The sequence below is a fragment of the Schistocerca cancellata genome, chromosome 2, assembly GCF_023864275.1.
Source record: "Schistocerca cancellata isolate TAMUIC-IGC-003103 chromosome 2, iqSchCanc2.1, whole genome shotgun sequence".
NCBI classification, from domain to species: Eukaryota; Metazoa; Arthropoda; class Insecta; order Orthoptera; family Acrididae; genus Schistocerca; species Schistocerca cancellata.
In genome coordinates this window covers 667,455,126-667,468,513 of record NC_064627.1, presented here as the reverse complement: position 1 = coordinate 667,468,513, position 13,388 = coordinate 667,455,126, and the positions used below count along the sequence as shown (strand labels likewise).

Genomic DNA, 13,388 nt, shown 5'->3' with positions numbered 1-13,388 from the left:
AAGAGCACAGTGAGATCTGCAACAATCTGACACACTGGGTTCACTGTCATCGGTCATCCTCCATGCAGTTCGTATTTGGTCCCATCTGATTGTCACCACCTTTTCCCACCAATACTTAAAAAACTTCAATTACTTCACTTTGATAGTGATGAGGTGGTGCACGCGGAGGTGAGGTTGTGGCCCTGTCAACAATCAAACATTCTGGTCTCTCACTGAGAGAAATGCTTTCATTGCCAGGTTGACTATGTTGAGAAGTAAATATGTAGACATGAAGAATAAAAATGTAGAATATTAATAACAATTGTTTTATTTAAAACGCATTCCGAGTCTTCATATAAAAGGTTTGGAAACATTACTTTTCAGCATGCCTACATAAATACTTCAAATTTTCCTCCTACCATTCATTAGACATTTCTCTCCACAAACCAACTTATTAAATCAGTTAACAGTATTATTTGTTACAGAGTTAATAAAAACTGTGATGCTCTCTTCCATCATACATTATTCATAAGAAGCATTTCTTGTCCTTTCAGTGAACACTTAGCAAAAAAGTTATTTAATTAGTTAAAAATTTGTGTAATTTTTGGGTAAGGTACTTTATGTTCTGTAAGAATCAAATTTCCCATACAAACATGATTTTTATGCAGATTTTTAGCTACAGAAGTATCTCTGCTTTTGTAATGATTTACCAGATTATAAAATTATTTTGCTTTGTCTCTTTCACATCTTTTGAATTTATTCGTTTATTCATCCAAGATCGAGATCAATTTGGATTTTTGGTAAGGTGGGTGAATTTAACAAGTGTAAAGGTTTACTCATTGAAGTTCGTCCACCTAAGCACTGTTAAGTTTTAGCCTACGGCGTGCTGAGACAAGCAGGCAACAGAATACAATTTCAGTCAGATGTAGTGCAAGGTAAGGAAGATTTTGTGGCCTTTCGACCATTTGAGGATAACAAGAACCACTGAAGAGTAGTATAAAAGTTTATTGGACAGTATTATTATGAGGGGAGTAAATGCATAATAGAAGTGAGCAACTGGGCAATACTGTCAATACTGAAAGGACCTTCCTTCCACATACTGATTACAGTAGAGTTGTTTTCAAAACATATATGGTGTCTTCCATACATGAATATTAACAATGAAATTATGGACACGCAATTGAAGAATGTTCATATTTAACTGTAAGAATTGCAGTTCATACACTTATTCAAACATTACCCATCCATGAAGATCAACTGTGCTTATTACCATTGATGCAAGATGCATGGACTTGCTGCTGTTTATACCATGCTAATTCAGCCTTTAGGGTCTTCAAAAGTTTGATTACCATAATGAATGTTAAGACTGGTCTGTGTAGACTAAATGCTGAAAAAGTCACTGGAGAAGTTGATTGGATTTTGACTGAGTGACTCTCTCTAACTCTCAAATTGTCAACATCTTAAAGCAGGATTATTACACAAAAACAATAAAAACACAAACTGCTGACCTGTCTCCTGAATGAAGAAAATTCCTATTTACGCACATCAAAAGATGTTTTGCATCATCCCGGTTCCCAGAACTCCTGAACATAGATGCTAACTGTGGATATTGTATCACAGACACAGTCCCTTTGACTGTTCAGAGATGTCACTAAACCCGCCCAAAGATGTAAACAACCACGCATGAGCAGCGCCTATTAGACAGAGGGAGTCCAAGCCGATCAGTTCCAGTCATTTCACCACGAATGATGCCGTGTTGTATGTAGTTCAACCATGCCTAGATGGTCAATACCGTGAATCAATCACGCCCACATTATTATTTTGTGCCAGGAAGGGCTCTCAGCAATGGAAGTGTCAAGGCGTCTCGCAATTAACCAAAGTAATGTTGTTCGAACATGGAGGAGATACAGAGAGACAGGAACTGTTGATGACCTGCCTTGCTCAGGCCGCCCTAGGGTTACTACTGCAGTGGATGACCACTACCTACGAATTACAGCTCGGAGGAATCCTGACACCAATGCCACCATGTTGAATACTGCCTTTCGTGCAGCCACAGGACGTCATGTTATGACTCAAACTGTGCGCAATTGGCTGCATGATGCACAACTTCACTCCCAATGTCCATGGTCAGGTCCACCTTTGCAATCACGGCACCCTGCAGCACGGTACAGATGGGCCCAACAACAAGATGAATGGATTGCTCAGGATTGGCATCATGTTCTATTCACCGACGAGTGTCGCATATGTCTTCAACCAGACAATCGTCAGAGACGTGTTTGGAAGCAACCCAGTTAGGCTGAACGCCTTAGACACACTGTCCAGCAAGTGGAGCAAGATGGAAGTTCCCCACTGTTACGGGGTGGCATTATGTGGGGCTGACGTACACCGTTGGTGGTCATGGAAAGCACTGTAATGGCTGTATGATATGTGAATGCCATCCTCCGACCAATAGTGCAACCATATCGGCAGCATATTGGTGAGGTCGACAATTCGTGCCCCCATCGTGCACATCTTGTGAATGACTTCCTTCAGGATAACGACATTGCTCGACTAGAGTGGCCAGCATGTTCTCCAGGCATGAACCCTATCGAACATGCCTGAGATAGATTGAAACAGGCTATTTATGGACAACATGACCCACCAACCATTCCGAGGGATCTCCACCGATTCGCCGTTGAGGAGTGGGGCAATCTGGACCAACAATACCTTGATGAACTAGTGGATAGTATGCCACGACGAATACAGGTAGGCATCAATGCAAGAGGACGTGCTACTGGGTATTAGAGGTATCGGTGTGTACAGCAATCTGGACTACCGCCTCTGAAGGTCTTACTGTATGGTGGTACAGCATGCAATGTGTGGTTTTCATGAGCAATCAAATGGGTGGAAATGATGTTTATGTTGATCTCTATTCCAATTTTCTGTACAGGTTCTGGAAAACTCTTGGAACTGAAGAGATGCTAAACTTTTTTTAATATGTGTATGACGAACATCAATGTTACTAGAATAATTCAATATTTTATTACAAAGAAAGTGCCATAATTTCCCACAACTCACAAATATCAAATTACAAATAAAGCCTGCAAGTGAGATCTAACACGGGACTTGAGTGTTGCCAGCAAGATAGCAACTCTATGGGTCATTTCTGGATGATGCACAGACCGCAGCATCATAATTTCCTTGCTTTTCAAGGAACAGTGACTCCAATCAGTTACTGCACGTAATAAGTAAATGGCCAACCAATTTGTTAGTAACTTATGAGTTTTCAAATTTTCACATAATCAATAGAGTAAATAATGAAGATGAGCTAGTCGGTGGGTAAAAGAATTAAATAAATGTATGGGGTTCCCTTATCTCTCATTTGTTACCAGATAGTTTACACACACACACACACACACACACACACACACACACACACACAGAGAGAGAGAGAGAGAGAGAGAGAGAGAGAGAATTTTGCAACTGTCACACTTCTTACCAAAGCAATGTGATTGACGAAAGTTCACTCACAAAATAAATACATAACGAGCTTACTTCCATTTCTCTTCCTCCAAAGCCCCTCTCTCACTTTCCCGACAACAGACACCCTTTCCTCTAGTCAGCATCATTAATTCCTAACATACATGATCAGATAAAGAGAGAACTTGGAATAATGAGGTCATTAGAGACAATGCGTGTGTGTCGGCTGTACCATTTCTGGTTCTTGGAGCCATGACAGAAATAACATCTGAATTGAGCAAGGCTCTAACAGCAGACTTTTGACATCACAAGGCTCTCGAAGGAAAAGTGAGTCAACATAAACTACTGCATTTCGACTGGCTGCCATAGTGAAAGCTAGAGGGGACTGTCCTCTTGTCTGATTGTCTAATTGTTAAGATTCTGATATCGTACAAAAGAGCATGGGAGACATAACATTATTTTATACTTAATTTTAGACACCAAAGTGATAAACCAAGGAGACAAGAATCACTTCATAAGAGGTAAATGAGAGAAGTAAAGAGACTGACAACACTGCAAGCAATATGGCAAATCTGTGTTCTTCTACTTGTATAGACCGGTGTGTTTATCCCTTCCAGATGTTCTGTCCGAGTTTCAGCGCCATACAGCAATCGCGTCATTTTTGAGAATGCTATCAGAGAAGTTGAGTTTTTGTTGTGTGTTATGAAAATGGAACAGAGAAATTTAGAAAAACATTATGCAATCAAGTTTCATACTGAACTTCTGAAATCTGTGAGTGTAGCCTTTGAGAAGTTGAAATATGCCAATGGGGAACATTCCTTATCCAGAGGACAAATTTTTATCTGGCATAAATCATTTCTAGAATGCCGAGAACACATTGAAGATGAACCTCACTTAGAGAGACCTTCAACTTCAAAAACTGATGAAAACATCAAAAGTGTGGATGCTCTTGTGAGATCAGACAGATGTTTAACACTAAGGACGATGGGTGAACTGTTAAACTTTACAAAGATGTCCTCGAAAGGCTAAGAAAGAGGGTGAATCGAGTGACCACGGACACTGCAGACAAGTGGATGCTGCAACATGACAATGCTCTGTCACACAGCCAATTTCATCACGGAAGTTTTGGCCTCAAAAGGCATTCCTGTTGTTCCACAGCCCATCTCTCTATTCGCCTGATCTGAATCCTTGTGGCTTGTGTCTTAAAAGGACATCATTTTGGGACTTTGGAGAACATTCAAAAGAATGTGATTGACATATTAAAAACCCTGCCAGTTGAAGCCTTTCAGCACCGCTACCAAGATTGTGAACAGTGGCTTTACTGCTTTACAGCTGCAACAGGGATCTATTTTGAAGAGGCCAATACTGTTGTTTGATTTTTTATCGACCAAAGGTTTTTTTTTTCTTCAGTCTCATTAAATTTTCTCACACACCTCGTAGTCCAGTGAAACTGCCAGAAAAAAAGCCTGTACCTTGCAAAAGGTGGGGTAGAAGATTTTATTTTTTTAACTCGTTCATATTGTTGGAAAGGTTAGCAAAAGAAGTTTTGCCAACAAAATTTCTCTTGGGAAAACTTTCTGCAGTCAAAAAACTTTGAAAATTTCAGACTTTTTTCAGTTTTTTCAAAATATCTCAGTTTCATTTGCTCCTATCGCTTTGACATCTGTTTTGTTTTTTAAAGAGCACAAAAATCTCTACAAATTTGATTCTTACCATTTTTTTCTACTCCCAGTATCTAAGGCGCTACAGCACGTCAAAAAATACCATTTTTTTCAAATTTCGAGCAAAGTGGCACATTACCTAATTTTTGAACACTGTTATTTCAGTTTCTATTTGTGTAGTATAAACATATTACTCATCGTGTTATTCATTGGAATTTACCATCTCACTCTGCTGCAGGGCCAGGACAAACAGCATCATATTCAGTAACTACGAACACATTCACGTCGGACTGCATGAAGTTTATTTGTGTTACAATATGTAATAAGATTGCATGCAGGTTGCCGTACATTTTCTACAGTTGATTGATGTTAATGATCAGTTATAAGAAAAAGTATGTAGGAATTGTTCTTTAGCGGACCAAAGCGTATTTATTCTTTGGCCTTCGTTCCAGTGGAAGATGTGAAGTCAGGTGGACCGAGTAAATTTTTTGTCATTGATGGAGGGTACCTTATCCACAAAGTGACTTGGACTCAAAATGTTTGCTTCAAGTCAATAGCCCAAAGCTATGCTTCTTACCTGCAATGTCATTTTGGATCTCAATTTGCTATTGTATTTGATGGGTATACATGTGAGGGAGACAAATGTAGCACAAAGAGTGCTGAGAGGATTCGTAGGTCCAAGAAACATTCTTCGATTAACATTGTGGTTGAATCAGAGATGGTGAACCAAGTCCCTCAGGACAAGTTCTTGGACAACGAACGAAACAAGATGCGTTTGATCACACTTCTTAAAAAGAAATTTATGGAGTGTAGCACTGAATTGCTCCAGGCACAAGAAGATGCTGACGTTATGATTGTAACATGTGCCATTTCAAGAACCAAAGATTTTGGAAGTGTTGTCATTGTAGGAGAAGATGTTGACCTGCTCATGACCGGTTTGGGGCAAGGCATTGAAAACTTATTTTTCTTAAAGCCAGGAAGAAGAAATGCAGAAGACAAGTGGTTTTCCACTGCAGCTTACAAGTTTGACAGTGAATATATTCTGTTCACTTATGCCTTTAGCGGATGTGATACAACATCCGCTTTTTTTGGTCAAGGAAAAATTAAGTGCTGCAATACTGTTGCGAAAAATGAACACCTAACCTCAGCCCTTTGCACGTTCAATAAACCACGTGCTACCCGTGTAGAAATAATAACAGTAGGAGAACAGGTTACTATCGCATTGTATAGTGGAGGTGTCAGCAGTTCCCACACACTAGACCATTTGCGGTACCAGCTATTCACCAAGTCTGCCACAAAAAGTTAACTGAATCTTGCACGGTTGCCACCTACACAAGATGCTGCACATCATTCGTTGCGGACTTACTAATAAGTCCAAAGTTGGATGGGAAACTGGAAACCTGAGAAATGGGGCTGGAATCACAGTGACCATGGTCCAATACCCGTTATAATGAGCCAAGATCCAGCACCTGAAGCACTTCTTCACATTGTTTCATGCTTATGCAAGCTGAACTGTGGCTGAGCGTGCTCCTGCAGAAAAGCGGGTTTGAAATGTTCTTCAATTTGTAAGAAATGTATTGGGGGTCAACTGTGAAAACGTGCCAAAATTTTTATATGAAGACAGTGAAGAAGATGTTATGGAGGATGTTGAGGAAACTGCTGACGAAATCAACGAACTTGCTGAGGCTGACTCACTGTTTAAAGAAGAGGTCAATCTGGGATCAACTCTATGTACAGACCCTGAATCCATAACTCAAGGTATTTCTGGTGACACTGAGGAACCTGGCCCATCAAAACGTTGGAAGTGATGCTCATATCTGTCTCAAGCGCGCTAAAGTGCGATATTACACGTATTGCACACCCAGAACTGTCAACATTTTTTAGTAACTGACAATGCATTTCAATTGTAATAAAGCTACTTTTTTTTTTAATGTCAACTGTGTGGCTTTTATACACAAGAATAATTACCTACCTAATTAGGTTGCCTATTGCAGTTAATAATAGTTCAGTTTCCTGAGACAAATTATTTTGTGTGTGTGTGTGTGTGTGTGTGTGTGTGTGTGTGTGTGTGTGTGTATGCATGTCTCTTAATGATGTATTTTTATATTTATAGTTTTACAAATACCAGGGCAGAGGTGCCCCATAGTGAACTTGAGGTAGTGATGTAAGAATCACAATAGCTGGGTGCCCAGCAATCCTCATGTCGCATACCGAGAAATTGAATACCTGAAAGTGAGGTGGTAAATTTCAACATATAACATGATGTATAATGTATTTATACTACACAAACAGAAAAAATAGTGTTCAAAAATAAGGTATCTTACCACTATGCTCAAAATTTGAAAAATTGGTATTTTTTTAGGCGCTGTAGCGCCTTAGATATTGGGAGTAGAAAAAACTGGCAAGAATCAAATTTGTAGAGAATTTTGTGCTCTTTAAAAAAGAAAATAGACGTTAAAGCGATAGGAGCAAATGAAACTGAGATAGTTAGAAAAATTGAAAAAAGGCCGAAATTTTCCAAGTTTGTTGACTGCAGAAAGTTTTCCCAAGCGAAATTTTGTTGGCAAAACACGGTTTTCTGATCTTTCCAACAATATGAACAAGTTGAAAAAATAAACTCTTCTACCCCACCTTTTGCAATTTGACTTGACTATAGCATCTCGTCAGTAATGTAATGTATGACTGTACAGTGAAGCAGTTTGTGCCAAACTAATCAGTATTAAGTCTGATGGCACAACATGAGAAAGTGCATGATTAAGCTCCATTATCTTCAAGCAAAGCAGATTATGTTATCAGTTCACAAATGTTTAATTTGTCTCCTGATTAGCTTAATAACATATATTCATCGTGTGAACTTAATACGTGCACACATGATAAAGCAACACTGCAGGAGCTAGCTTCTTACTTTCTCTAATAAAAAATGTTTGTAATAAAGAAACTGCTAACATCTCTATGAATTACAGCCTTCATTATTAAGCCTGGTTCACTGCAGCCTCTCATCTAAAGAGACATTCAAATGGTTCAAATGGCTCTGAGCACTATGGGACTTAACTGCTAAGGTCATCAGTCCCCTAGAACTTAGAACTACTTAAACCTAACTAAACTAAGGACATCACACACATCCATGCCCGAGGTAGGATTCGAACCCGCTGACCTTTGTGGTCGCGTGGTTCCAGACTGTAGCGCCTAGAACCGCTCGGCCACCACGGCCTGCAGACTTGAGATGTACATACTACTTTTGTGCTGGAACAATGGCGCCAAATCAAGACACCTACTTTGTGGAACTAGTAGAACTTGTCTCAGAAAATGTCCCTCGCATGTGCCGCTACTCCAGTACAAATGGCGATAGTGACGTGCTATTCGTGGTTACATTGAGGAGGAAATGGTACACTGCTTCTGTAACCACATTCCATTTATCAGCTTGCATTCAATGTTGAGGCATATATTGCATTCAATACAAGTTTTATGATTTGTCCAATGCTAATTTCTCAAAGAACCTTATTTCACTGTATACAGTGTGGAAGATTCATCCACACAGAAGAAAAAGGTCATGGCTGGTGTTGCCAGAACTATATACTTATATGGATGCTCATATATTCCCTGAACTCTTACGGGACTTGGTAAGAATGTCTTCCACGAGTAATGAGTGTGTTGGGGTGGGACACTACGAATGTAGTGTGTGGACATACAATGTGAGAAGGTGGGTCTCGCGGGAGGCGTGCGCAAGATAGTCCCTGCAGTCGCGCTATCCTCTGCGCCCTCGGTGGCTCGGATGGACAGAACGTCTGCCATGTAAGCAGGAGATCCTGGGTTCGAGTCCCGGTCGGGGCTCACATTTTCACCTGTCCCCGTTGATATAGATCAACGTTCGTTAGCGGCTGTATTTCATGATGAGAGAACAGTTCGTTGATATCGTCACTGTAGAAAGTTTGACTTTCCTGATGGAGTAACAACCTCAACTATGTTTGCACCGCTTCATCACTGTCAAGGTGAAGTCTTGTAGGTGTTCTTTAAGTTTTGGGAACAGATAAAAATCGAATGGGGGACAAGTCAGGACTATATGGAGGATGATTGATGACAGTCAACTCAAAGCATCTGATTGTTGCAGAGCTTGTGTGTGGTCTGGCATTGTCTTGCTGAAGGAGAGGGCGCTCCATGTGTGGACAAACTATTAGAATTCGAAACTCCATTAAAGCATGTTGTTGCTCAAGCACTGACATAGTTACGCTATGCACTGTCATGTTACATGCTACAGTTTGGATTAATCTAGTGATAGAGGGTGGCAAAGGGTTGTAAATATATGTAAAAACTTTTAGGAGTTTTTACGTAAAAAATTCGGAGGCATTGATTTTCAGCATACCTTCATACATGCGCTGATAAATTGCCACTGCTGACAATACACTATGTGAAGAGAATTCTCAGCATTGTTAATGAATTGGTAGTGCTCCTCTAGAACAATGGAATTCATGAGGCTCCCTGTTATATGATCACTAAATCTCAAGCTGGTCACAGTTCTAAACCATCTATTCAAAAAATACTGTAACACACCTTTGCAGATCAATAAGATACACACCAACTTTGAAATATTTCACGGTAATGTTACAAACAGTTCCAAAGCGGTGAGAAATGCAATTTCTGAAACTAAATGTGTTATATGTTATTAGTATCATCTTTCTCGAGTATAAGATAAGTGCAGTCTCTTTGCTCTACAGTGTGAGTCATTAACTATTGCCACCTAGAATAACTCCGAAAGATGGTAGTAGCTGAAAGTTTGCGGGACGAATGTTGTATGGGACAACGGGGGCCATAATATGACACTGGTGGGATTCCATAGTTCAGTACTTATTTTCTGATAGCGGCTATCGAGACAAATCCAATGATGTGTAACAGTAAGGTCTTTGAAGGTCAATGAAGGTCAAAAAGGTGGCATGAACATCCATTTACAGAAGGTGTTCGAAGCAATGACCATTGGTATCAATGCAGTGTGGAATCCTCTTATGATGGATTGAGTGGTATTCCTTATCACTTGGGCACTTAACAAAGCATATGCTCTGACAACTCTCTCTCGTATATCGTGCAAAATAGTAAATATTCGCTGAATACGGTGTATCATTCTAATGTGCCATTGACATGTAAACACCATTCGACAGTTTCGCAATACAACACTAATAGGAACGGTAAGACTAGTATCATCGAATCAAGCAAAAGTGAATGATCTATTCCTATGACGAACAAATCGATATGCGTCTCATTTACAGAGAATGCCAACGAAATTCAGTGAGAGCTAGAGACTTATACGCTGAAAGATGTCCTCAACGTACTAACCCTACATGTCATACATTTAAATATGTGGATGATAAATTGAGAAAAACTGGATCTTCAGCGCATCGGAAGCATATCTGGCAAAGGAAAGTTACTAACGAGGAAACGGAAATTGGTACTCTCGCCACTGTGGTTTAAGATCTTGTGTTAGTTCGCGTCAAATCACAAGGGAATCTGCCATGAGCCAGAGTAGTGTGGTTTGTGTTCTGCATCGTCATAAATATCATCCTCACCATATCAGTCTCCACCAAGAATTAACTGGTACGGGTTGCATGCGTCGCACTGAAGTCTGCCGATGGGCTCAACTTCAGATTCAGAGGGATGACCCATTTATTAATTTCATTTTATTCACTGACGAGGCTACATTCATGAACCATGGAAATGTTAATTTGCATAACATGCACTATTGGGCAACTGAAAATCCATGTTGGCTGCAGCAAGTTGCATACAAAAAACTGTGGTCGGTGAATGTATGCTGTGGGATTCTGGAGGACAGAATTATGGGCCCCTATTTCACTGAAAAAAATCTTAATGGTAGGAAGTACACCACATTAAAATACGATGGGTGTCTGGCACATTTTTCGTTCATGGCTAGATTTGAGTTGCAGAGAAAATTCCCAAATCGTAGGATTGGACGCAGAGGAGGTGTGTCATAGCCGGCTAATAACATATAACACATTTAGTTTCAGAAATTGCATTTCTCACCACTTTGGAGCTGTTTGTAACATTACCGTGAAATATTTCAAAGTTTGCGTGTATCTTATTGATCTGCAAAGGTGTGTTACAGTATTTTTTGAATAGATGGTTTAGAACTGTGACCAGCTTGAGATTTAGTGATCATGTAACAGGGAGCCTCATGAATTCCATTGTTCTAGAGCAGCACTACCAACTCATTAAGAATGCTGAGAATTCTCTTCACATAGTGTATTGTCAGCATAAAATTAACTAATGGTTTTCTGTGGCAATTTATCAGTGCATGTATGAAGGTATGATGCCTCTGGATTTTTTCTTGTAGGGATTCATAAAAGACATTGTTTATAAAGACGTTCCAACTACACCTGAAGATATGCAAGAGAGAATAGTCAGAACATGTGCTTTGGTAAGTGCCGATATGATGAGGAATACCACTCAACCCATGATAAGAAGATTGTGGCACTGCATTGATACCAATGGTCATCACTTCGAACACCTTCTGTAAATGGACGTCCATGCCACCATAGTGACCTTCGGTGACCTTCAAAGACCTTCCTGTTACACATCATTGGATTTGTCTCGATAGGCACTACCAGAAAATAAGTACCAAACTATAGCATCCCATTTAGAAAAACAAAGTTGATCTTCATATCTTTGAAGCAAACCCACCTAACAACAAAAAACCAATGTCATATTATGACCCCCGTTGTCCCAAGCAACTTTTGTCCTACAAACTTTTCAGCTACTATCATACTTTCAGAGTTATTCATGGCAGCAATAGTTAGTGACTCATCCCGTATAGTATTGAACACATGACCAGTCAGTGCAAAAGAAAGTTTCAAGACAAGTTAGTCCAGCATTCTGGTGGTTGGCTACATGGAACATCAAATATATGTCAGTAGGCAAATCTGAACCAGAGAGCATGGTGCCTATTACCATGAGAATAAATATAACAATATTAGTACATAAAGTTTTGCCATTGTGTGTATTTTACAGTCCTAAAGTCAGAGGCCTGAATCTCAGTTTTGGACATTGATACCTGATAAAACAAGCTTAATCACTGATTTCTCTAAGTAAAATTACAAATCAACTGGTTGTCCCTCACAAAGTCTGCATATAAACCTTTGTTAATGGAGATTCTTTACTTTAAATGTTTAAGATATACACAGTTGAAACCTAACACTGCCACACTTATTTACAAAATGATTCACATAAATGACATCTCAAGACAGCAGTCATAGATGCAAACATGAAGGAAGCTCCTAATACTGTGTTGGACTGTCAGTAACTGAACTAAAGGTGTATGAAATGGCTAACACCATAAACATACCCAAGAATTAATATAGCACATTTTATATGAAATACTGACTATGTGAAAGTTCTGCACAAAGTGGGTGTAATACATGTTGAATATTGGCCAAGAGAAAACTGCTTACTTTGCAAAGGGCAAAACAATAACTGGTGATTTATATGCAGGTTTTATGGACAAATGGCACCCAGGAGCGAAGTCAAAATATTGAAGAGGTCTGAATCCCAAAAGAAAAAAGATCTTTGATCAGAATCAGATAACGCCACAACTGTGCTTCCAATATTCACCCTGTTTGTCACCTTTCGACTCTCATCTATTTCCACAAAGGAAAAAGTTATGGCTGGAAAAAAAGTTTCAAGACCAAGGACACAGCCATGACAGCAGTAGGCAGAAGTTATGCAAACTTTCCAGAATCACTCTTAAAATGTGGATTTTACTCACTAAGAAAATGCAGTATGTGCAATAATCTGAATGTAGAATATATTTAAAAATTAGTACAGTATATCCCCGACAAAAATGAATTTTGCCAAAAATGAATTATTACACTCTGGATCAAGAGCCTTTTACCTTAACTTCAATTAAAATAGATCCCCATGAATGAAAGTGCCACTATGACTGCCCGCATCTCGTGGTCGTGCGGTAGCGTTCTCGCTTCCCACGCCCGGGTTCCCGGGTTCGATTCCCGGCGGGGTCAGGGATTTTCTCTGCCTCGTGATGGCTGGGTGTTGTGTGCTGTCCTTAGGTTAGTTAGGTTTAAGTAGTTCTAAGTTCAAGGGGACTGATGACCATAGAAGTTAAGTCCCATAGTGCTCAGAGCCATTAGAGCCACTATGACTAAAAATTAAGATTTGTCATTTTCAGAACAAAGAGAATGTGTAACCTTTAATTGTAATGAGTAAAAAAGAAGAAAGGAACATATGTTTGCAGACCACTGTGTTCCTTATTTTGTGAATGCTGTACATTTA

General features: G+C 39.6%; 1 protein-coding gene across 1 annotated transcript in view; it reads right to left on the bottom strand.

Annotated features, from left to right (window-relative positions):
• LOC126162375 (poly(A)-specific ribonuclease PARN-like) overlaps positions 1-13,388 on the bottom strand; it is a 306,143-nt gene that overhangs the window by 57,354 nt on the left and 235,401 nt on the right. The window lies entirely within an intron of this gene.